This window comes from Lissotriton helveticus, chromosome 4_1 (assembly GCF_964261635.1).
Source record: "Lissotriton helveticus chromosome 4_1, aLisHel1.1, whole genome shotgun sequence".
NCBI lineage: Eukaryota > Metazoa > Chordata > Amphibia > Caudata > Salamandridae > Lissotriton > Lissotriton helveticus.
Window position 1 is genome coordinate 1,551,432,338 of NC_136063.1, and position 26,206 is coordinate 1,551,458,543.

A 26,206-nucleotide genomic window follows, 5' to 3' on the forward strand; every position below is an offset into this window, starting at 1 on the left:
AAACTCTCAATTTAAGTTGATTAATAGTACTCCCGATGTAGCGAAGGCCACATGGGCATATTAAACAGTACACGGCATAGGTGGTACTGCACGAGATTAATTTGTGGATTTTATTTTTTCTGCCCACATCCGGGATGTCATATTGAAGTACCCTACGGCTGTTGGCACATGCTTTGCATTTTCCGCATGGAAAGAACCCGCTTATTTCCCTCAAGGTGTTGGAATGGATACTAGGGGCTTCTAGATGACTATGCACCAGCATGTCGCGCAGGGACCTAGCCTTGCTAAAGGTCACCAATGGGCATGGTGGCAAGTCATCTTTTATGACTTCATCAGTAAGCAAGATGTGCCAATTCTTGCGCATCATTGCTTTAAGTATCTCGGGACCTGTGGAATATGGTGTTATCATCCTAAATGTATCTTTTGTAGGGGGATTAGGTCCTTTATGTTTCTTTTTGAGCAGTTCCTCCCTGAGGATCTTCTTGACTTTTTTCAGAGTGCTTTGTAAAAGTGCCTCGTCATACCCTCTTAGGCGAAATTGGGCCATGGAATCAGAGGCAGCTGCCTCGAATTCCTGGTTTTGGGTGCTGTTCCTCTTGATTCTCAATAGTTCCCCATAGGGGATACTATTGATAAGTCTAGATGGGTGTCCACTTTTAGCAAACAGGATAGAATTCCCCGCTGTCTCCTTACGGTACAGTGAGGTATGGACATGGCCATTTTCAACATAGACCTTAAGGTCCAAGTAGTTGGCTGCCACCCCACTAATTGTACCGGATAGGTGTATGTTGTAGATGTTGTCATTTGATATACTTCTCTGCCATGTCCTTGGTACCTTGCCACACGATGAACAAATCATCTATATAGCGGTACCAATGTATTGTATTGTAAGGGGTGCTTATAGAGCGCACTGACACCATGGGTTTCCTGGCGCTGGATGGACATAGAGGGGACAGAGGGACTAACCAGATTGAGGGAAAAGCCAAGTTTTTAAGGACTTACGAAAAAGAGTCAGAGAGTTAGAGGTTTTGAGAGAAAAAGGAAGAGAGTTCCAAAGCTTGGGGGCCAGGTGTGTGAATCTCCGGCCCCCGGATCTGCAAAGCTTGTAAGAGGGGACAGTCAGAAGGTGAAGATGAGAGGATCTCAGATTCCGGGATGGGCAGTAAGGTCTAATAAGAGATTTCACAAAGGCGGGAGAGGGCCCGGTTAGCGATTTGAAAGTAAGGCAGCCGATCTTGAAGGCCGCCCTTGCGGTGACAGGGAGCCAGTGGAGTTTGGCAAGGAGGGGCCTGGCGGATTGCCACTTCGGGATCGCTAGGGCCAATCTCGCCGCCTGATTTTGAACCACTTGCAGTCTGTACCACCCTGCCCCTATCTTGGCCTTCCTTCCAGCTCCTGGGCACCCGCTCCTCCCACCAGCCAACGAACAAGCTCGCATAGCTGGGGGCGAAGCAGGGGCCCATCGCCGTACCAGAGATCTGTCTATAGAAACTATCCTCAAACAAAAAAATGTTGTGAGTAAGGCAAAACTGCACAAATTCAATTAACATGATGTTGTGATGTGCAATACGAATTTGGCGTCTGCCTAGATAGTATTCGATAGCGGCCAGTCCATGGGTATGATCGATGATGGTATAGAGACTGGTGATATCCATCACCAGAAATAGATAGTCTGATTTCCATTCCATCGTAGACACTTTACTCAAAAAGTCTTTAGTATCTTGGATATAAGACTTCAGCTCCAAGACAAGTGGGAAGATGTAATTGTCCATAAATTTGGACATATTTTCAGTTAACCCATCGGTAGAGGCCACAATGGGGCGGCCTGGTGGTGAGGTGTTATTTTTGTGCAGCTTGGGCAGGTGATAGAAAGTCGGTATCATGGGATTATTGCTGCGCAGGAAGATATGCTCATCCTTCCCTAACATGGAAAGGTTATACCACTTAAGAACCAAATCATCATATTGTCTGATGCTGGCTTCATAGACACTCCTGGTGGTAATAGAATAGAATTTCGAATCGGAGAGTTGTCTCATCGCTTCTTCACGATAGTAATCTCTAGACATCAGTACAACGTTCCCCCCCTTGTCCGAGGGTTTTATGATGATTTTCTTGTTATTCATAAGTTCTTGTAAAGCTTTTTTCTGTGGCTCTGTGATGTTATGTGAATTTGTGCTGGTTTCCTTCCTTTGCTTAACTAATTCCATCGTTATGGAATCCGAAAAAGCATCGATGGCATCCCATGGTGATTGGGGAATAAATGTGGAGAGGGTTTTGAAATGACTCTCATCTTGCTCTTGTTCAATTCCCCTCAATGCCGCCTGTTGCACCATGTCCATTCCGGTGACATCTACATTGTCTGTTTCAGTTCTTAGAGCTTCCATAGCTTCGATGCAATCATTGCCTATCAAGGCATCGGTGGCTGTAAGTCTTGTACCATGTTTAGATGATCCTTTAGTATGCGGTCTTAATTTGAAATGCTTGTGTAGTTTTAGTCTCCTGGTGAACCTAAAAAGATCAATTTTCATTTGCGTGTATTCCAGATTGGTGTACGGACAGAAGGTGAGCCCTAAACTCAAGAGTTCGTGTTGTTCAGCTGTAAGGGTATAGTCCGTAAGGTTGACCACAGTTAAATTAGTTGCCTCAGTCTGTATGTTACCCCTTACTCCTTCTTGTTGTTGCGGGAAGATCGGTTTTGGGGTTTTGCTCTTCCCCTCCCTCTTCCTTTTGCCGCCGCCCCCTGATCTCCGGGTTCTCCTTCTTCTTGTTGCTCTGGGGGCTTGTTCTTCCCTCCCCTCAGCCAATTCTGTTGAATCAGTTGGAACTCGGTGTGAAAAGGAACAGCCACTCTCCTTCGTTCATTTCCACGGTCTCGCTGTTCATCACCCGATTCCTCGGCTGTGGCCTCCGATTCTGAGGTTGCTACACTCGAGCTGGGGGTTACCAAGGTACCCTGGTTCATGGCCTTGCGTGGTGCGTCGTATTTCTTAGCGAATGTTAGGACACGGCCTTGGCGATAATCAGTCTCATCGCGCTCAAACTTTTCTTGTTTGCACGTCATGATTTTCTGTTGATATCTGGTTAGACGTTTTTTCATTGCCTCCTTAAGCTCTTTCACCTTGGCAATATCCTCCTCTTTATCGATATCTTCCTCCAAGATCTTGATTTCAGCCAGTGCCCTGTCCCTATCGCTCCACGCATATTTGACCAGTAGCTTAAGTATCCCCTCACTGTAACTCTGTGTTTGTTCGTGCCAATCTGTTAGCAGTTGGGGGTCTGGGTGCTCATATGATGGTACTGTATAGAATCTGAGTCCCCTTGGTACCCGCCTCACCTCAATGTAGCTGCTCAGGCTAGTGGCCTCCCACCACTTCCGTATTTCACGCTCATGTAATTTCTCCAGTTTATATTTTGCCTCAGTCAGCTTGTTATTCCCCATTCCCGTATCAGAAGACGGAGCCGTCGTTGCCAATGGTCTGTCACGCCTTTTAAACATGTCTTGAGCAAGAGCGTGACGATCTTCCTCACCAATCACATCCATATTGATAGCAGGTAATGGTAAGTACTTCTACCGATTGCTGCGCTCGTATTCTTACTTAGTCGAGCTTCACTGTGGCTGTCATCCGCCCGGACGCTCTGCCGCGATATGCAATTAACTTTGCTGTTGCAAGGAAAATAGGATGAAGGACTCACCGGCTAGCGCTCGAATCTTGCTGCAATTAGGCAAAAATAAGCCGCACTCACACGGGGGAACGTCTTGGCAAAACTTCTTTAATGCGATGTAACAAGATTCGAGCGCTATGTGTTAGCGGGATTCCACTACCGCTGGGCCGCACCCGCCCAAGAGTGCTCCGCTGTCAAGTGGAGAACGAGCATTGTGATATATATATATATATATATATATATATATTACCTACTGGCGGTCACCAGTAGGTAGTTATAGTTAGGATTGATTTCCATAGGGAAATCGTAACATTCTATTGGGAATAACTTTGGCGCCGGTGGAGGAATCTGCCTGAAATTTTTCTCAACTTTGCCTCGCGACGCTCCGCTCCTTCCCTGAAAGTTTGGGGGGCATTTGTCAAGCGGGGGCCGAGATAAAAGGGGGGTCCCATAACGTGTTTTCCCCATGTTAATTTCCATAGGGCGGTCAAACTCACTTTCAACTCGAACGGCTGAATGGATTTTCACAAAACTTGGCAAAATTGTAGGGACTGGTAGCCCGATGTGCCTTTGCTATGTCTCAAGATATGTGCTCCAGAGGATTTTGAGTAATTTAGGTTCCAACATTTTTATATATCTAGAGCCGCGCCCCGGTACGCGCACCGGGGAGGGCTCCGGGCGCGCCACGCGACTTGCGCACGGAAAGCTGATTGGCTCTCGGGTGTCTGTAAACATTCGAAGCAGTCCGCAGTGGCCGCCATCTTGTGTCTCGGTAGGATCGAGACACAAGAGGTGGCAAAAACAAAGGGGGAAATGACCATAAGGGGGCAGGGTAGACTCCCCCCGACCCCGTAGGTTTGATGTGGAGGCCATAAAAGGGTCCCGCGGGTGAAAAAAAATATTACTTTTTTTCGATTTTCGCGGGGGGAGCGCCCAGTATGCGCACCGGGGAGCGTACCGGGGAGCGTACTTTGGTGAAAAATAGTGAAAATAATAGTGTAAAATAATCATTTTGAGTGGTTACAGGTAGGGTAGCTCTGAAAAGAGCTTTTGGGTTCTGTGGCTGATTTAGGTACCTACAAGTACGTCCCACACACACCCACACACACAAAACCCAACACCCCCACACCCACACACTCCCGACACACACCTCACACACGCACACCTCCACCCACACCCAAACACCCCACACCCCCACACCGACACCTTACACATCCACACCCACACCCACATCCCACACACCCACACTCACACACACACCTCACCCCCCAACACACACGCGCACACACACACAGATACCTCACAGACACACCCCACACATCCCACACACACACCTCCCCCCCACCCCCTCCACACACTCACACACAACTCACAGACACATCCACACATCCCACACATACACACACATTCTAAACACATACCCCCCACACCCACACACACCCCACACACACCTCACACACCCACACCCCAACCTACACCCAAACACCCCACACACCCACACTGACACACACACCTTACACACCCACATCCCCACCCACACCCACATACCCCACACAGCTACACACACCTATACACCTCATCCCACCCCAGACACACACACACACATACACACCTCACAGACACACCCCACACATCCCCCACACACACCTCCCCCCTCACACATGGGGAAAACTCAGTGAAACACTAAAATAAACTAAAATAATAATTTAAAGTGCTTAGAGGTAGGGTAGCTCTAAATAGAGTTGTTGTGTTGTGTGGGTGATTTAAGTACCAACATGTAGGTACCAATGCTGAGTCTTAAATTTAATGTACACCGTTTCCTCTGTAGATATCTTGCATGTTGTTACAGAAGTTATTTTGGTATATGGAATCCATATCATAGTCTTTCAGGAAAGCAGAAAGAACATGGAGGCAGGAGATGAAAAAGAGATGTCAAATACTCATTGGAGATAATATAGTGGGATAAAGGAAGTAACTATGAGCAAAATTACTATGTAACATAAAAAAGTTGCACAGTATACTATAAGTCTGAATTTACATTATAATCAATTTGGTACTAGTTTATGAATTACATATAAAAATGAATAATGTCTCGAACAATTTTTGATTATTAAATATAAATTTATTTTTCTTATTGTTTTTCCAAATTTAACAGAACTTCTAACAACACATTGTCGGAAATGTCCTAATTTTCAATCAGCGAATCTACTGCTTCTACACATTGAACTAATTCATAATCCCGTGATTCATCCATGAAATCTAAGTCATCATTGTCTTCAATACATTTTTCAGCGTTGTTCTCCAGAACAATTTTGAAGGAAATATTGTGCTCTCCTTCCATTTTCTTGCTGTAATTTGCATAAAAAATAAATATATCAGTAGAGATAGGGCACTGTTGGGTTTAAGTTCAGACAGGTAGTTTTGATTTTTTAACAGTGAAGTTATCTTTGGGCAGTGTATGGTATCAGGCTGGAAGTTGAAATATAAAAAAGTGTATATCATAAAGCCTAAGTAAATTGATAATTATACAAGACAAGCCTAACTCCATCCATAACTATAACAGAGAAGCCTATCTCAATCTATAACTATTACAGAAGGATCAGAAATACAGGATAACTATCAGAAAATGTTTTCCAAATTAACTTAAAGTGCACAACATACTTCAGTTTTCAAAATAACATCTTACCTTTGAAAAAGAAGTTTAAGTTCTCAGTGAAAATTCTTTTGAAATGTACTTCAGGAAGTAGTAGTCAAAATGGCTGTGTTTCCCTCTCTTTCTTTATATATATTCGTGTACATAACCAATCAAATGTCATGAAATAATAGTAGAAAATGAAAGTAACATTTTAATTGGTTGTAAATTCTAACACTTCAGATGTGTTTTTGTCAAGTAATTCACCTCAGGATATTTAAAGAGGGCTACAGGCCAAATGGCTCAATGGAATTCCACGAAATTTGAGAAAATGGTAGGGACTGGTATGTAGTATGGCCTATTCTATATTTGGTGAAAGTGTCTCCAGTGGTTTTTATGTAAATTAACTTTTAAAATTTTTGGGAGCGCTTCCCGGCAGCGCTACGGGAGTCCTCCATTTTGTGTTTCGGTAGATTTTTTTTTAAATTAATTTTTCACGGGGGGAGCGACCGGTACGCGCTCCGGGAAGCGTACCGGGGAGCGTACTTTGGTGAAAATTAGTGAAAAAAGTTAGAGTAAAACAATCATTGTGAGTGATCAGATGTAGGGTAGCCCTGAAAAGAGCTTTTGGGTTCTGGGGCTGAATTAGGTACCTACAAGTAGGTTCCAATGCACAATCTTAAATTCAGGAGGAATATTCTATTCCCCTCATCTGAGAAGTGCACACCATATCCTCTGTAGATATCTTGCATGTTGTAACGCAAGTTGTTGTTGTATATTGTAGGCAATGTAAAGTGGCGGAGCGGGCTTGGAGAGTCCAGTATGAGCCCGAGGCCAAACAACGGTATAAAACCATGATGAAGTCATACCATGAACTAGTCCTTCAGAGCAAGAAACGGTATCTTGCCAAAAGGATTGACGATGCTGCCAATTCCTGCAAGGAGATCTTCTCAATCGTGCGCGAATTTACTAGCCCCCGGTCCCTCTCCACTCAGGGTGCCCCAGCGGAGACCTGGGCTAACACTATTGCCAATTTCTTTACCACCAAAATTAGGCAAATCCAGGTTTCCTTTTCGCCGAGAGCCCCAGATGATGTGTCTGCGACGCTGATCGAGACATCGTCTCTGTCTCCCTCAGGCCCAGCTCTGCTTGAGTTTCCTCCCCTCTCGGCTGCCACATCTTTAGCCTTGATGAGGAACCTCAAGTCTGGCTCACCATTAGATCCGTGCCCGGCAAAATTTCTGGCAAAAATGGCAGATGCCATCAACCCCATAGCCAATCCCATTCTTAATTTATCCCTGAGCGAGGGCTTTCTGCCCCAGACCTGGAAGCAAGCTATGGTCATCCCTCTGATTAAGAAGCCCAATCTTGACCCAGAGGTACCCTGCAACTACAGGCCAATCTCGCTCCTTCCAGCACTGACCAAGATCTTGGAGAAACACGTGCACAACGTGCTTTCCAACTTCCTGGAGTCCAATGATTTACTTCATGAATCCCAATCGGGCTTTCGCTCCAACTTAAGCACCGAGACGGCGCTCTTGGAAGTCTCAGAGATCGTAAAAGAGGTGCTGGACATGGGAGGCAGGGTGATGTTAGTTATGTTAGACCTGTCGGCGGCGTTTGACACCGTCCCCCATGAGGATCTCCTCACCAGGCTCCGTGACATCGGGCTAGGGGGGACGGTGTTCAATTGGTTTTCTTCCTTTCTGGCCAACCGCCGCCAGACGGTCTGGGTCCCACCCGGATCCGCCGAGATGCCGCCATTGGGAGTCGGAGTGCCTCAGGGCTCCATTTTGAGCCCCACTCTATTTAACATCCTTATGACCCCTCTGGCGACATTGGCGGAGTCCTATTGGGCCCGGATCGTCTCTTATGCTGACGACACTCAGCTCCTTTTTACCTGTCGTAAGAGCGAAGAGTTCGATGGAGAAAGGATCCGTGAGTGCCTTGGGGCTGTTTTTAGCTGGTTTTCACATAACAGCCTCAAGTGCAACTCGGACAAATCCGAAATACTATTCTTCGGATGCCCATCAGAACCAGATTGGCAAGGATGGTGGCCAGCCGACATGTTCCCTCCCACACAGTCCTCTAAGTGGGCCAAGAACCTGGGAGTTAAAATTGACAACGAGCTTTCGCTCAAATCCCAGGTTTCCACTCTTACGGGAACATGTTTTGGGATTCTCAGAATGTTGCGCAAGTTTTTTCCCCTTCTTTCGGAGCAACATCGGAGGATCACTGTTCAGGCCCTTATAGGGTCCAGATTGGACTATGCCAATGTCCTATATCTGGGCCTGCCTGAATATCTCCTCCAACGTCTGCAGGTCACCCAGAACGCTGCTGCGCGTGCCATTTTTGGCCTTCATCGCCGCACTAGCGCCTCTAATCTCCTTGTATCCCTCCACTGGCTTCCGGTGCGGAAGAGGATACTGTTTAAGGCCATGACTCTTGCCCATAAGGCCTTGCATGGCAATGGCGCCAAGTATCTCCAGAGGAGGCTGGACTTTTATCGACCTGCACGTTCCCTCAGGTCAGAAGCCTTGGCTTTGGCTCGGGTACCACGCATTAAAAAGGCTCGGCTAGGCGGCCGGTCTTTTAGCCTCCTTGCTCCTCAGCTATGGAACTCGTTACCGTTGTCCCTGCGAAACACCTCAAATCTGCTTGTCTTCAGGAAAGACTTGAAAACCTGGTTGTTTGCTGGATAATTTCTCCCCTTCTTTGGGCCTCTTTCTGTTATTGTTATGTCTCTTGCTCTTTTCCATGGTCTGGAGCTCAAAGCGCCGGGACACTCCTTTGGAGTAGCCGTTGCGCTATAAAAGTCCCATTTTAACATAACATTAACATAACGTATATTGAACCCATTCCATAGTCTCTCATGTAAGCAGAAACAGATTTATTCACATGTTTCCTTGCTTTCTCAATCTGTGGACAAAATTGGTTGGACCACTTCCATTTCTGCCTTTGGCATATATTGGAATATACCAAGGCAGTTTGTGGAAAAAGTGTCATCAATTCCCCAAAGGTGTCCTTTAAAACCATTTCCAGACCTACCCCAGTCAAAGTGCCTAGGTCATTTCCACCACAGTGCAAAATTATAAGGTCAAGGTGTATCAGATGGTGAAAGGTTTTCACCAATGGTATCAATTGATGACATCTCAATCCTCTTTGGCCAATCCATTTTATGTGCACATTTGGTAAATCAAGGTTGTGAAAAATTCTGGTAGCTGCATACCTTTGAGCCCAGTGAATGTAGCTATGTCCAATAATCCAGACAGAGTACATGGTGAGAGGAGGTTCTGGTGCAGTCAGATGAAGTGTAGGAATGAAATGGCAGTTGGAACAGTAGGAGTTTGCAAAAAAAAACTGTGGAGTTTCAGTGCTCTGATTGGTGGATTCAGATAGTTGAAAAATGAAAGTTAGGGTGCATGGTTCTGTTATGTGAAAGAAGTAATTTGAATGGTTAAGAAAAAGTCATTTAAAGAAAGATTGCAGTGGATAAGCTGGTGTATTAAGAGGTCAAACATGCTTGCTGATTTGATTTGCAACATTGTAGAATAAACTTTTAACCCTGGGAGCTCAGTGAGGATGGAGTTGCTATGGTAACAGGTAGAAAGGGCTGAGGGGGGGAAGGGTGTTGATTTCAAAATAGAGAGGGAAGAGTTTTGATTGGTTACCATGAGGAATATGTGTGTAGAATTAGAGGTTTTCTGTGCCATTAATGGTTGCAGTGCCTGGAGAACATACCTTTTGATCTGCTAAAGAAATATTGGTGTGTGTATCTGACACTGTTCTGAATCTCCTAAAGCATTTGTAAAGGTGAGTTATGATTCATTTAATATAGATAGAGACTTGTATACTCTATGGAGAAGATTTGGAAGCAAAATGTTTTTTTTTTAATGTGACTTTCTTCATGTTTTTTGAACATGCTTGATAAAATGTTGTTGCTGGAAAGAGGAATTGTAGTTTGTAAAAATGTAAAGTTTCAGTAGTGACCTGGAATGCTTGTACATATGACCTGCGCTTTGTTTCTAAAATGGTAATTGAAAAATTATTTTAGTGCAATCCATGGCTTTAACATTTTTAAGAAGGAATAAATAGTGTGTGCATAATTATTTAAAAATATTTGATTGTTTTACAAACATGTTACCTGTTTTACCTCAGATTGGGAAGCAGAGTGAGTTTCTTTGCTGTTGGTTTGTTTCATTTTTTGGGTAATGCTTGGTAGGAATGTTTGCAAGAGATGGGAAATGTATTTTGTAAAATAGTGACTTTTCAGTACTGAAATGGAATGATTGTACATAGGACCTGCACTGTGTTTCTAAAATGTTATTAAAAAATCGAGTTTGGGGCGAATTAATAGCTTTTACATTTTTGAGAAAGAATAAAAAGTGTGTGCATGATTAAATAAAATAATTTGAAGCTTTCACAATCATGTCACCTGTGTTACCTCAGATTAGGAAGCACACTGAGAGCGTTATTTATGAAAACAGTGATGCGTCACTTTTAACTTCGCACTCCTTGTGACACCAATGATGCATTATATTTAATGTATGATGCATCATGTTTCTAGGACTTACAGATAAGTCAGTATTTCTGATGTATCTGTAAGCGCAAAAGTGGCTTTCAGTAGTGAAAATGAATGCTTGAACATAGGACCTGTGTTCTGTTCCTAAAATGGTAATTGAAAAACGATTTTAGTGCAAATCCATGGCTTTAACATTTTTAAGAAGGAATGAATAGTGTGTGCATAATTATATAAAAATATTTGATTCTTTTACAAACATGTTACCTGTTTTACCTCAGATTTGGAAGCAGACTGAGTTTCTTTGCTGTTGGTTTGTTTCATTTTTTGGGTAATGCTTGGTAGGAATGTTTGAAAGAGGTAGGAAATGTATTTTGTAAAATAGTGACTTTTCAGTACTGAAATTGAATGATTCTACAGAGGACCTGCACTGTGTTTCTAAAATGTTATTGAAAAATCGATTTTGGGGCAAATAATAGCTTTTACATTTTTGAGAAAGAATAAAAAGTGTGTGCATGATTAAATAAAATAATTTGAAGCTTTCACAATCATGTCACCTGTGTTACCTCAGATTAGGAAGCACACTGAGAGCCTTATTTATGAAAACAGTGATGCGTCACTTTTAACTGTGCACTCCTTGTGACACCAATGATGCATTATATTTAATGTATGACGCATCATGTTTGTAGGACTTACAGATAAGTCAGTATTTCTGATGTATCTGTAAGCGCAAAAGTGACGAATTGCTGGAGTGTGTCACAAAAATGACGCAACTCCAGCAATGCATCCTTTCACATGGGGAAAGCCCCATGTGAAAGCGTTTGCCTCAGTCTTACGCCTGCTGTGAGGCAGGTGCAAGATTTTGACGTAACAGTGTCCTAAAAGTGACGCAGTGAAATCTCAAAGATTTCACTGCGTCACTATTACGAGGCTTTCTGCGGAGAAATGACCCCTCTGTGTACATTACATCGATTTTGGGACAAATCAATGGCTTCTACATTTTTTAGAAAGAATAAATAGTGTGTGCATGATTACATAAAAAAATTTGAAGTTTTCACAATCATGTCACCTGTGTTACCTCAGATTAGGAAGCACACTGAGCTTCTTTGCTGTTGGTTTGTGTTGTTTTTTTGGTAATGCTTGGTAGGATTGTTTGCAAGAGAGAGGAAATGTATTTTGTAAAATAGTGAGTTTTCAGTACTGAAATGGAGTGCTTGTACTCCAGCAATGCATCCTTTCACATGGGGAAAGCTGCATGTGAAAGTGTTTGCCTCAGTCTTATATCTGCTGTGAGGCAGGCGCAAGATTTTGACGTAACAGTGTCCTAAAAGTGACGCAGTGAAATCTCATAGATTTCACTGCGTCACTATTACGAGGCTTTCTGCGGAAAAATGACCCCTCTGTGTACATTACACCTGACAGAGGTATAATGTGGTGCAGACGTTTAAAAAGTGACGCATCTACCAACATGCGTCACTTTTTAAATATGGCGGAACAAGGCACATATTTTATGCCGCCGATGCGTCACAAAAAGTGACGCATCAGCAGTGGAAAACTGATGCAGGGCTTTATAAATGAGGCTCATCTTTTTTTTGCACACTACTCCAGTTTAGTCCTGTCCACTGCACTCTTGGACACAAGCCTCACCTTTTGTGCTCCCCTGGACAGGCTTCATCACATCTGCACTCTTGCTTAGGCCTCATAATCTTTTTTTAGAATAAAATTTGAAAAACAGAGAAAAGGTCATATGTATAAGCTTTTCATTGCACTACTGAAACATTTTTGTGGCAAATTAATGTCTTTTACATTTTTAAGAAAGAATAAATAGTGTGTGCATGATTACATAAAAAAATGTGACCTTTTCACAATCATGTTACCTGTGTTACCTCACATTAGGAAGTAGATTGTGCAGATGAAGTGAGGCATGTCCAGAGGGACAGAGGAGGTGAGGCCTGTGTTCAAGACTGTAGTGGGAGAGAGGCTTTTCTTGGAGAGCGTAGGTGGTGAGACCTGTGTCTAAGAGTGCAGTGGACTAGGCTTCATGAAGCCTATCCCCCACTGCACTCTCAGACACAGGTCTCAAGTTCTTTGCACCCGTGGACAGACCTCTCTTCTACTACACTCTTCAATAGAGGCCATACCTCTTGTGCACCCCTAGACAATCCTTACCTCATCTGCAACCCTGAATAGACTTCAACTAATTGGCATGCTTAGACAGGCTTCAGCTTATTTACACCCTTGGACATGCGTCACCTCATCTGCACCTACTTACTATCAATTATACTCAATACATTGAGGCCTGTTCAGAGGACAGAGATGAGGTAAGGCTTGTCCAAGGGTAAGAGGAGGTTAGTCCTCTCCATTGTAGTCATGGACACTGAATGCTTGTACATAGGACCTGCACTGTGTGTCTAAAATGTTATTGAAAAATCGATTTTGGGGCAAATTAATAGCTTTTACATTTTTGAGAAAGAATAAAAAGTGTGTGCATGATTAAATAAAATAATTTGAAGCTTTCACAATCATGTTACCTGTGTTACCTCAGATTAGGAAGCACACTGAGAGCGTTATTTATGAAAACAGCAATGCGTCACTTTTAACTGTGCACTTCTTGTGACACCAATGATGCATTATATTTAATGTATGATGCATCATGTTTCTAGGACTTATAGATAAGTCAGTATTTCTGATGTATATGTAAGCGCAAAGTGATAAATTGCTGGAGTGTGTCACAAAAATGACGCAACTCCAGCAATGCATCCTTTCACATGGGGAAAGCCCCATGTGAAAGCGTTTGCCTCAGTCTTACGCCTGCTGTGAGGCAGGTGCAAGATTTTGACGTAACAGTGTCCTAAAAGTGACGCAGTGAAATCTTATAGATTTCACTGCGTCACTATTACGAGGCTTTTTGCGGGGGGATGCCCCCTCTGTGTACATTACACCTGACAGAGGTATAATGTGGTGCAGAGGTTTAAAAAGTGACGCATCTACCTACATGCATCACTTTTTAAATATGGCGCAAAAAGGCACATGTTTTATGCCGCCGATGCGTCAAAAAAAGTGACGCGTCAGCAGTGCAAAACTGACTCAGGGCCTCATAAATGGGGTTCATCTTTTTTTGCACACTACTCCAGTTTAGTCCTGTCCACTGCACTCTTGGACACAAGCCTCACCTTTTGTGCTCCCCTGGACAGGCTTCATCACATTTGCACTCTTGCTTAGGCCTCATAATCTTTTTTTAGAATAAAATTTGAAAAACAGAGAAAAGGTCATATGTATAAGCTTTTCATTGCACTACTGAAACATTTTTGGGGCAAATTAATGTCTTTTACATTTTTCAGAAAGAATAAATAGTGTGTGCATGATTACATAAAAAAATGTGACCTTTTCACAATCATGTTACCTGTGTTACCTCACATTAGGAAGTAGATTGTGCAGATGAAGTGAGGCATGTCCAGAGGGACAGTGGAGGTGAGGCCTGTGTTCAAGACTGTAGTGGGAGAGAGGCTTTTCTTGGAGAGCGTAGGTGGTGAGACCTGTGTCTAAGAGTGCAGTGGACTAGGCTTCATGAAGCCTATCTCCCACTGCACTCTTAGATACAGGTCTCAAGTTCTTTGCACCCGTGGACAGACCTCTCTTCTACTACACTCTTCAATACAGGTCTCACCTCTTCTGCACCCTTGGAGAATCCTCACTTGATCTGTAACCCTGAATAGACAGTTTGCTTTTTGTCATTGCTTTGTTGTTTGATAATAGTGGTCTATAATGTGCTATTTTTTTTTTAACACAGATTGAAATCAAGATTTCAAGAGTAAGGAAAGATGCCCTCAAGGCAAAGAAGAAGGATAAATGAAATACGGTTACAAACAAAAACAGCAACGGAATTACAGCACTCTTCAACAACAAATACTTCAAAAAACAGGAACAAAGCTCCTGGTAAGACAACTAAGTCTTTCTTACGGAACATATGTAGATAAAAAAAAAATGTTGGACAGCATGTAGAAAAAGAGAATGAGAGAGTAAATTTGAAAAGGAAGGAGAGAACCTCAAAGAATCCTACAACTGGAGCAGGAGAGAATAATATGTATAGGAATATAAGGCAGAATCAGTTTAGAGACATTCGTAAACGAATGTTTCGCAATAAGGTGGTTTTAAATTTGTTAAAAAACATTAGGAAAGGTAAACAGAGAGCTGCTTTTTATAAGAAAAAGAAAAGTGTAGAGAAGATTGTTGATCAGGCTTTTGAAGTTAAGAAAAAATTATTTGTTTTAATAATCAATAGAATTAGGACACTTAACAAGACAATTGATGTTTTCAAATCAAACAGTAGATGGAAAAGAGTAATTAATCGGACTAATTTTTGTAACGTTTTTTCAGGAGAATGGAGGCATAGTTCAAGTTGTGAGCCATTTTTTAATGAGGAGAGTTACTTCCATGAGAACGATTTAGTGCATGCAGTTGACACCAGTGGTCGAGCGTATGAAGTGAAAGACGGTTGTCCGATTGAAAAAGAGAAACTTATGCCTAGAGAACCAGAAGAGGTGTTAACTGATGAAGTTTTAGGGAGACGTACTAAGGGTCCAGTGTACACTTGGAAGTGTAGTCGTATTTGTAGTGTGCGACAGGAATCAATTGATTTGTTTTGTAATTTCTTACGTACATATAGTAAGAAAAGTCTAAAGCAGAAAGTGAAGTTGTTGCAAGACTTACAGCCAGATTCATCATTCTCCCGTTTTGCGAGCTCCTAATGCGATTCATAAGGAATCGCTATTAAGGACTTGCAAAATGGGATTCATGTAGGAATTGCAAAAAATATTGCGATTCCTACATGTTCCTTATTTGCGATTAGCTAATTGCTAATCGCAAATAAGGAATAACTCCCCATGCATTCCTATGGGCCTACAGGCCAATAGGAATGAATGGGGAGTTATTCCTTATTTGCGATTAGCAATTAGCTAATCACAAATAAGGATGCGATTTCAAGGGTGCAGGGGTGTCCAAAGGACACCCTGTAGCACCCCTGAAATGTAATCTACATTGGTGTTGCGCACACACATGTCCAAAGGACATGTGTGTGTGTAACATGCAACTTAGAAAAATGCATTTAAATGTATTTTTCCAAGTTTTTGCTATTTACCACGAGGTCTGACCTCTCGGTAAATAGCGGCCCAAAATTGCAATTTCGCAATTTTAAAATGATTCATGAATTGCATTTAAGGAATCTCAAATAGAGATTCCTTAAATGCAATTCTTCGCAAATGTGCGAATTCTTTAATAGCGAATTTTGCATTTGGGATGATGAATCCCAAATGCAAAAATTGCACTCGCAAAAGGCAAGATTCTGAGAATCTTGCCCTTTGCAAGTGCAATTTAGCTTGATGAATCAGGCTGTTAGATCCTTGCAGAGTGAGAGAAAACACAGGTTTGCAAGGGCATTCACTGGCTTGTCTTTCTAGAAAAGTCTGTCAGAGTGTTTTTCATCATTTTAGGATGTTTGCAGTGCATCATACCAAAATGAGGAAATTAGTGAGAATGTTGTATTATGCAAAAAGTCCAGCACTTAAGCTTAAACAATTAAACAGTGCTCTTTTGCATGGAACTGAATTAGATGTGAAGAAGATTTGTGAAGGAATTGAGATTTGTTATTTTGGTGAAAAAGAGGACAGTGTAGAAATTGACACAGCAATTCAAGGTAATGTGGAAGAGAATGTACAGATTTCAAGTACAGAAAAGTTTGAGCAGGAAATTACCAGGTTTAAAGTGAAATCAAGTGAAAGGCCGAATTTTACTTGTGTGTGTTGTCGACGAAGTCATTATAAACATCAAACTAGATTAGTTGATTTATACGTAAAAAGTGAAAAGATGAATAATTATGAGTGGAAGGATTTTGCAACTTATTTGTGGGTGGAGAATTGTTTTGATTTGAGTTGTGATCAGCGTATTTGTAAATATTGTATGATAAATTAAATCAAAATAGAATGCCTGCTAGAGCTGTTCATAATAATCCGGAGTTGGTAGACATTCCCCGTGAATTGATGGATTTAAATACATATGAGTCTATTTTGATTCAATGTGTCCATCCTTTTCAGGCAATTGTTCGCATGGAGCCTAAGATAGGGAAATTGCCTCCTACAGATTTGCTGAGAGGATTAAAGGGAAGAGTTGTTTATTTGCCTCTAGATTTAAAAAAATATATTGATACAATCGGTATAGAAAAAGTAGAAGAGGAACCTTTAGTTATTCTAGTTAATGGGGTTCCGACAAAGAGTAAGAAAATCTGGCAAGATTTAGTGGATGTTAGGAAAGTCAAAAAGGCAACGTTGTATTTAGTCAAAAACATTGAGTATTACAAAGATGTATGTGTCGCAGCAGAGGAAACCGATGCAGATGAAGACAGTGATTGTTCAGGCGGCCAAATTGAAAAAGTTGATGTGTCTAGAAGTGAAGAAATATATGAACATTATACTGTTCATCCTTTGCATTCCAAAGAAATAATGGGGAATGCAATTGAATTGTTTCAAATGAAAGCAGCAAAAGGAAGTCCCATTAGTGTATGGGAAGAAAGTTTGGAAGCTCGTTGTTTTCCACAGCTATTTCCAACAGGTCGAGGTGGACGATATGACGATTGACCACTTCAAATTCCTGCATCTGAATATCGAACTGTAAGATTGTATGCTGAAGATCCAAGGTTTCGTCAATGCATTCCCTATTTGTTTCATTTACTGTATGAAAGTGACTTGTCTGGGCTTTCTTATGCAGTAAACCATATACTGAAAAGTGGAGCAGATCTGCAAAATGTTTCGGCGAGGGACTTTATGGAGAAAGTGAATCTGCAAGATAATATTTTTGAATCTCATTTAATCAATCTCATGGCATGTCAGCGTGGTACAAACGAGTATTGGTACCGTCGTCATGGGGAATTGAAATGTATGCTAAGAAACTTAGGAACTCCTACATGGTTCCTCACTCTTCGCTGTGCTGAGTATGCATGGGACGACTTACTTCAATTTCTACGCGAGGCAAATGCAAATATACAAAATATAGAATTCAAAACACCTGGAGAACTGTGTTCTTTGGATCCAGTGAATGTATGCAGATATTTCAATCATAGATTTGAAGCTATGATGTCTTTTATTACCAACAAAAAAAATCGTTCCCTTGGAGAGGTTTTGGATTTCTTCTGGAGAAAGGAGTATCAAGCGAGAGGTGCTCCTCACATACATATGTTGTTGTGGATTAAAGATGCACCCAAATTTAGAACAGATTCGGATGAGACAGTGATGAGCTTCATTGAAGAGTATTCAACATGTGATGTTCCAAAAACTACCGAAGAAAACAGTTTAAGGCAACACGTTTTACGCTTTCAATCCCATCGTTGTGGAAAGTACAGTCGTCGACAATTCAGAAACAAGGACAAGTTCTACACAAAATGTCGTTTCAGCTTTCCACGACCAGTGATTTCTAAAGGAAGAGTAAATAATTTGATGTCTTCTCTGCGACATACTGTGACGAGGAAGTCACCAAAAAATACATACAATTTAAAAAGAAACACAGAGTCCAAGTACATCAACGACTACAACCCAGTGATTTTGTCCATGTGGAATGCTAACATGGATATTCAATTCGTTGCTGACAACTCTATTGCTGTGGCTCGATATGTGACGTCTTACATCACAAAAAAAGAAAAAACAGAACCGAAGGAAATGTGGGAGGACATTTCACATGAAAAGAGTCTAAGCAAGAAATTATACAGTTACAGTCTGAAGATGTTGTCGCATCGAGAAATTGGAGCATATGAATGTTCTGATCGATTGTCATCAGCAAGTCTCTATGCCAAATCTAGAACCATCATTTGGGTGAGTCTAGGTCTTGCTGCAACACGAAATCGAGTTTTGAAATCTGTACAAGAGATAGAGTATTTGGCGGAGAAAGAACCAGAAAGTACAGATATTTTGAAGACAAACATGTTGGATACATACTATCCAAATAGATGTCCTTACCTTGAGAACGCTTGTCTCTATTAAGTTCTTCAAAGCTATATTTATAAGAGGAACATCAGAGAAGATATCAATAATGGAATATTTGCTGTCATTGGATGTGAAGGATGTCTAGTGAAACAGAAAAAAGGCCATTTGATTAATCATCGAAAATTGAGTTGTGAAAATCCAGACAAAAGGGAATTTTACTATTTAGCTCTTTTGCAACTCTTTAAGCCATGGCGTACAGAAGAGGAACTACTTGGAGATTTTCTCTGTTACGAAGATTCTTTTAATGCAACCAAGGTTACCATAGAATGTCCTGTTTTTCCAAATGATCTGCAAATGTTGAACGAAGAAATAGAGCAAGAAGCCACAATTGCTGCAGAGATTGCTAGAGACAGTTCTCAAGACAGTCAGAGTTCTGCTTCATTGAGTCAGGATCCACTTGGAGGACCAATTATTCAAAATGAAGCTGCCACTGCCATGGATGAGGTGGAAAGAGCTATGGAACAAGCTCAAGATGATGTAGTTAACTTAGAAGATTTGGTGAAACAACTAAACCTTGAGCAGAAACAGATATATGACGAAGTCTCAGATCACATTGAACATGGATTCACTCATGAGAAAAAAAAGTGCTCATGTACATCATTTAAACCAGTCCAACTGTACGTAAGTGGAGAAGCGGGAACTGGAAAAAGTTTTCTGATTAAAGCAATTGCAACTTATCTGCAGAAAAGGACTGAATCACCGCTATCTTGTGTTGTTACTGCTCCAACTGGGCTGTCAGCACATAACATTAAAGGGATTACTTTACATCGTTTACTGATGCTGCCAGTGGAGCATGATAACAAATTGCAATATCACAAGCTATCTGGAGATGCGTGTTCCGAAGTTTCGAGAGTCCTGAAGAAAATGAAACTTCTTATCATTGATGAAGTAAGCATGGTGTCAAATATAATGCTTGCTTTTGTGCATTTGAGAATGCAAGAAATTCTTAGAACAGACTATGATGTCTTATTTGGAGGAAAACATATTATTGGTTTTGGAGATCTACTGCAGTTGACTCCAGTGAAAGGACAACCTGTGTTCAAAATGCTCACGCATGAAGATACCAGGAAGTGCCTAGGAAGCATTGGAAACGTTAATATATGGTTAAACTTCAAATATGCAGAACTGCTTCAAAATATGCGGCAGGCAAAGGATGAAGATTATAAAAATATTCTACAAGATGTAAGAATCGGAAAAGTAAGTCAGCAAGGGAAAGAAGCTTTACATGGACGATTAATTTCAAATTTGTACCCAAATGAAAACATTCTTCCAGAGTATATTTTTAAGAAAATTAATGAGAAGAAATCTGGCATATGTTTGATGCCAAATCTGAAAGAATGTTCCATGTTCAACAACAAAATGTTAAAGTTAGAAAATGAAGAGATAGTGAAACTGCAAGCTATAGATAAAATTAAACATATGGGAGCAACAATTATTTTGTCTGAAAATTTGAAATCAAAATTGGATTCATTAGAGAAGACTATATCTAAAACTGCTGGTTTTGAAAAGACTCTGAATGTGTGTTTAAATTGTCGTATCATTTTTAGAAGGAATTTAAATGTTGAAAGAGGTCTGGTAAATGGAGCAATGGGTCATGTTGTTGGTTTTGTGAATTACAAAAATAGAGATGGAATTCAAATTTTAAAAATAAAATTTGATGGCATTGAGGAAATAGACCAAATTTGTCGTTGTTCAGCTAGATTTTTGCTTGTGAAAGACTTATATGTTCGCCGAAAAGAGTTTCCTATTTGTTTGGCACATGCGGTGACAATTCATAAATCTCAAGGTTTAAGTGTAGATAGTGCTTTGGTGACCATTGGAAGTTCTGTGTTTAAAGAGGGTATGACATATGTGGCATTATCACGAGTCAGAACTTTATCAGGATTGTACTTGATTGAGTGTGATGAAACAAAGATTTGTGCAGATCTACATTGCGTTAAAGAATACAATAGGTTAAGAAGAGAGTATGCTCCACATTTGCCTCAATATCCTCTGTTTGAAAAACGTGTGATAGGCCGAAAAAGAAGAAATGAGAATAATTGCAGTGAGGTAGTAGCAAAAAGACAAAAAGTAGATGAAACTGTAATTGTAAGGAGAAAGAAAAAGGATTCTGTTGAAGATGTTGTTGGATTTCAGTTTGAAAACAGTTCTGGTGTCAACTGCTATGCTAATGTAGTGGTTAATGTTGTATTTTTTTCTTCAAAATATACAAGAACAGATTGTTGAAAATCGGGATCAAAGATTCTGTTGTTTGTTGAATTCCGTGTTTGAGAAATGTAGCAGTGATAGAGCAAAAATAGAAAGTGTTTCAGAAATTGGAAATCTTCTAGACATATGTTCTGGTCAAAATCAATTTTCACAGAATATTCAGCAGGATTGTCAGGAATTTTTAATGTATATGTTTGATGTATTGGAAGATGAAGGTGTAGATATAAAAAATCTTTTTAGCCTTTCTTATCAATGGCAGCATGACTGCGACAACTGTACTTTATCTAGTACTACTAGAATAGACACTGAAAGATTTATATATTTGACTTTACCAGACTGCAAATCAGTGCCTTTTAATAATCTAGTTAAAGCAGCGGATCACAATATGGTGTGTACCCAATGTAAGTCTACTATGCTGTCCACATTATTTCTACAAAATTATGGTCAGTATGTCATTTTAATGATCCAACGTTGTAGACCTGATGGAACTAAATTGACAACTTCTATTAAAAATTTCGTTGGTTCTCACTTATCAATATCAGGAAGAACCTTTGCAACTGTAGCTATTATTTTTCATGACGGTCCTTCTACAACATCAGGGCATTACACATGCTATTTAAAAAGTTGTAAAGGTTGGACCCACTGTAACGACATTCATTTGACTTTCAAACAACGCTTGCCTTTTGGCTTAAAAAATTCATACCTAGTGTTTTTACAACCAAAATTTAAGTAAAGGTAATTGGCATTGGCCTTTGAAGACGGGAGCAGTTAATAAAGGTTATTTTGCTGTTTAAAAATATATTCTGAGTAAAAGTGATCCAGGTAATATAAAAAATTGACTTGTCATATAGGTACTGTGAGTGGATCTCATAGTATGTGATATTAGTATTATACAAAATGATGAAGATGAGTGAGTCAGAGATGGTTTTACAAATACTTAAATATTGTGAAAATGTTGTATGAGCCTTTCTTTCAGAACGTCGGAAAAAAGGTAATTTCAGAGTTTCTTAGAGTTAATTTGAAAATATACTCATACATCTGACACTATTTGGCCAAAAGGAAAGGTACAGGAATGAGTAAAGAGTCATGACTGAAAAAAAGGAGTATATGAAAATAATGAAAATATTTCAGATGTTCTTGGAGCTTTTCTTCTAGAAAGTCGATGAAATGGATTTTTTAGTGAACAGCAGAGTACTTTGCAACGAGAAAAGGACCTCCATGATATACTATTTGGCCTCAAGGAAATGTAAGTCAATCAAAGATTAGTGTACATTTGTCATTTGTCAGTATCTAAGTTTTTTTTTAAACACAATCTTTTAGATTGTGTTTTTTTTCCCGCTGTCATATGATGAGTAATTTGAACTCACTGTTTTAAGTGAAATTCAATATATTCTGAGAACAGCAAAAATAAACTATGTAACATGTTGTACAAGTTATACTATAATTTGGATTGTGTAAATTAAATTGTATTCCCATTCTCTGACACTCATTTTCTTTTTTCCTCTCTCTTTCAGCACTCTTTACTCACTCACACTGCCTTTCTCTCACTCTGTTTCACACCCATTCGTTTACTGCACTTCTTTCACAACCCCTCATTCTCATTTCAACTGTCTGCATCCCCTTTCTCCCTTGCACCACTTTTCAGCTTTCAGTCTCTCTGCTTTACTTCCCTTTTCCGTCTTTTCCTCCTTTGCTCTTTTACTAATTCCTCTTTACTCACTGAGTAGTATTGTCGCACTCTATCACTATAACTCACCCACTCTCCCTCGCTTATCTTTGTTTGCTCCTTTCTTTTGACCTCTTTTCTCTATTTTTCGTTCACTACCTCTATGTCCTCAGTGCCTCACTCACCTTGTGTTATGTTCACTTGTGTTTATCTACCTTCTATCATTTCTCTTAGAACAACTTCACTGCTCCTCTCTCATCATTCTTCACCCCATTTCTTTTAGTCCGGTTCCATTACTACCCCTCATTTCCTATCTTTCAATCTTCTTCTCTTTACTTTCATCACCGAATCACTTTCTCTCAGTACCACTGCTTTAGTCCTCTTCCCCTCTCTTTCCTTCTTTTACTCCCTTACTCATTTTCCTTTCCTCACTCATTGTACTCCACTTCACTCAGTCCTTGCCTTAGTTTCTTTGTCTACTAACTTCCTCACTCGTTTTCCCTCAATCCTTCTATATAATCCTCTCTCCCTTCATCCCTTCACTCTATGACTCTCCTTCACTTACTCTCAGTTATCTTCCATTCCTCATTCTTCTAAATGCATCCTTAATTAGACTCCTTTCCCTCTCAGTCATTGTCTATTTACTTACTCCTGTTTCCTGATTTAGTTTTGCTAACTCACATTCTTTTAGTATCTTTCTTACCTTCAGTTCATTTCTCTGTTCTTCTCTTCCTCTCTGTCAGTGAATCAATATGCCTTACTCTTACTAATTTGCTCTCCTTCTTTTTCTTTTTCTCTCACAGATACAAAGTGTAGTAAAATTACATTTATTATATGGTAAGTATGACTAAAAAAATGTATTTTGTCATCACCCTTTGCTTAAGCTCACTAATATTTTCTCAACCAACCTCACTCCTGTGTCTTTATTCTGCTTCCCTCACTTATTCTTATTCTCCATGTTATTCCAATTTCCCTATTTCCCCTCTCATATTCAACTTCTTTCAATCCCTATTCTTTACTTCACTTACCCTCTGTTCCCTTCCTTTGCTTCTTCACTCATTCTGTTTTTCTTAATTATTTACCTTACTCCTACACACACACCTCATCCCCCTCTCAATACATACACACACCTCTAACATACACCCCACACACACACACCACACACACACCTCATACACACAAAAAAAACCACACACACTCTTCACATACACACACACATTCCATACACACACGTACATCGCACACATATACACCACACACCCATACACTCCTCACATATACTTCACACACCCTCACCTCCACCCACACCAAAACATCCCACACAGCCACACCAACAGACACACCTTACACATCCACACCCCGACCTACACCCACTGACTCCCTATAAGTCACACACACTGCATTACTTATCTTTCTTTCCTGTTTCATTCAAACCCATTCAGGTACTGTTTTCTTTACTCTCTTTGTCCTTTCTCTTTGTCACTCCCCATGTCTTATCCTAATTCAATTTTCCCCCTCTTTTACCCCTCTTTACTTACACTAACTGGTCTTTTTTTACCCTCACTCACCGTTCTTCATTTATCCCGGTTACGCCACTACCCTTCATTCTCAATTTTTTACTGTCCTTTCTTTTTCTTTCAACACCCACTCACATTCTCCAACTATCGCTACTTTAGTCTTTTTCCTCTCTCTTCCCTTCTTTCGCTCCTTTAGTCATTTTACTTTTCTCACTTTCACCCTATTACACCTTCTCTGTTTTTTACTATGTAATAAACAATCCCTCTGTGTTCATCCTGTAGCTCTCTTTCTCTTAACATTACTCTCTTTGTGTTCTTCCCTCATGCTAACTCCTTCATTAAATAGTTTTTTTCTATTTTTTTGGGGGGCGCGCCCTGGTACGCGTACCCTAAGAAAAAAAATTGACAGAGATTCATTAAAAATATAGGTTTATTTTTATAAATGAAAGGTAGTTCTAAAAAGAACTGTTTTTTTCTTCTTTTTGTTGTTTTATATTTTTTTAATGTTTTTTTGAACATTTTGTACTTTTTTTGGCTTTTCAAAACAGTTTTATATTTTTTTTGTATTTTTTATGGGGAGAAACAAAAAACAGGGAATTGGAAATGGCTCAACAGGAGCAAAAAACAAAAAACTGAAAAAATTACTGTTTTTTGGGGCATTTGTGATTGTCACCAACAAGGACGACGAGCTTCATGCTCTTTTCACCATAGGCGATGAGCTTGCCACATTGAATACATGTGATTCTAAAATCTGCAATTCGTGGTTGTATACAAGGCATCATCTCCGTTGTTTCTGGTTCCGATGGAGTGGGTTGTGTTCTATTGGAGGTGGTCCTTGAAGACTGGGGGAGGTTACTGGCCAGTTCCCTGAGCTCTGCACGAGAATAGTTGTTAGGATGCTTCCGGGTCATATGTCGAATCATGGTATTATTACCAAAGGAATATTTTTTGTTTGTGTTGCCCCTTGAGAGTTGTTCGCCACAGATTAGGCAAGTTACCTTGGCCGCATTCACTTTTTTCTTGCCCTCTGGGATTGAAAAAAACTCCCATACAATGTGTGACTTGGGCTTGTATGGGGTATTTTGTTCAGGCAGCCATGTTCTCCCCTCCTCCTCTTCCTCTTCCTCCTCCTCCTCTTCTTGACCACCAATGTACTGTTGTGGTGGTCCTCTTGGTGGTGGTGGTGGTGGTGCAGATGCTCCAGCTGTTGCAGCTACAGTAGCCATTTGAAAGTACAAAATAGTTCTGTCTCTATTGCTGAAATAGGTCTTCCTCAGTCAAAGGACAAAGTCAGAATAGGGAAAGAAGGTGGGGTCTTTCATCATTTGCAAAAAACAAAGTGTCCTGAACCAATGAGTAGTGTTATTTTCAGGTCATATGACCCGGGCTTTACTCATTTGGAAACCAAAACTGTTCTTCACCAATAGAAAGTGTTATTTTCAGGTCACATGACCCGACGCGCTTACGCTACGCGCCCCGGGGCACGCCCGTAGTCGCGCTCCGGGGCGCGCCCGCGGGCGCGTAGTGTAAGCGCGTCAAGACGTTGCACGATCGTATGCGCTCGCATGCTTCGGGTGCGCTTACGCTGTGCGTCATATGACGCATCATGCGGCTACGCCAAATGTCACGATGTTGTTTTCGTTCGCGAAAATAGCGCTAACGGGACGCTCCCCGGTACGCGTCCCGGGAGCGCCCCGGGCAAAATAAATAAATAAATAAATAAAAAATTACATAATTATACAATATAAAATTCATTATAAAAAATATTACTTTTCATACCTATAGAGATTTGCTATTAAAAAACCTATGAAATTCACTGAAAAAACGATAGGTTTCACACCAGTTATAGTTAGGAATTAGCATTTAAAAAACCTATTAAATTCACTGGAAAAACCATAGGTTTCACACCAGTTATAGTTAGCTGGAAATTTTACTGGCATAAAACCAATGAAATTCCCACGTTATAGTTAGTTG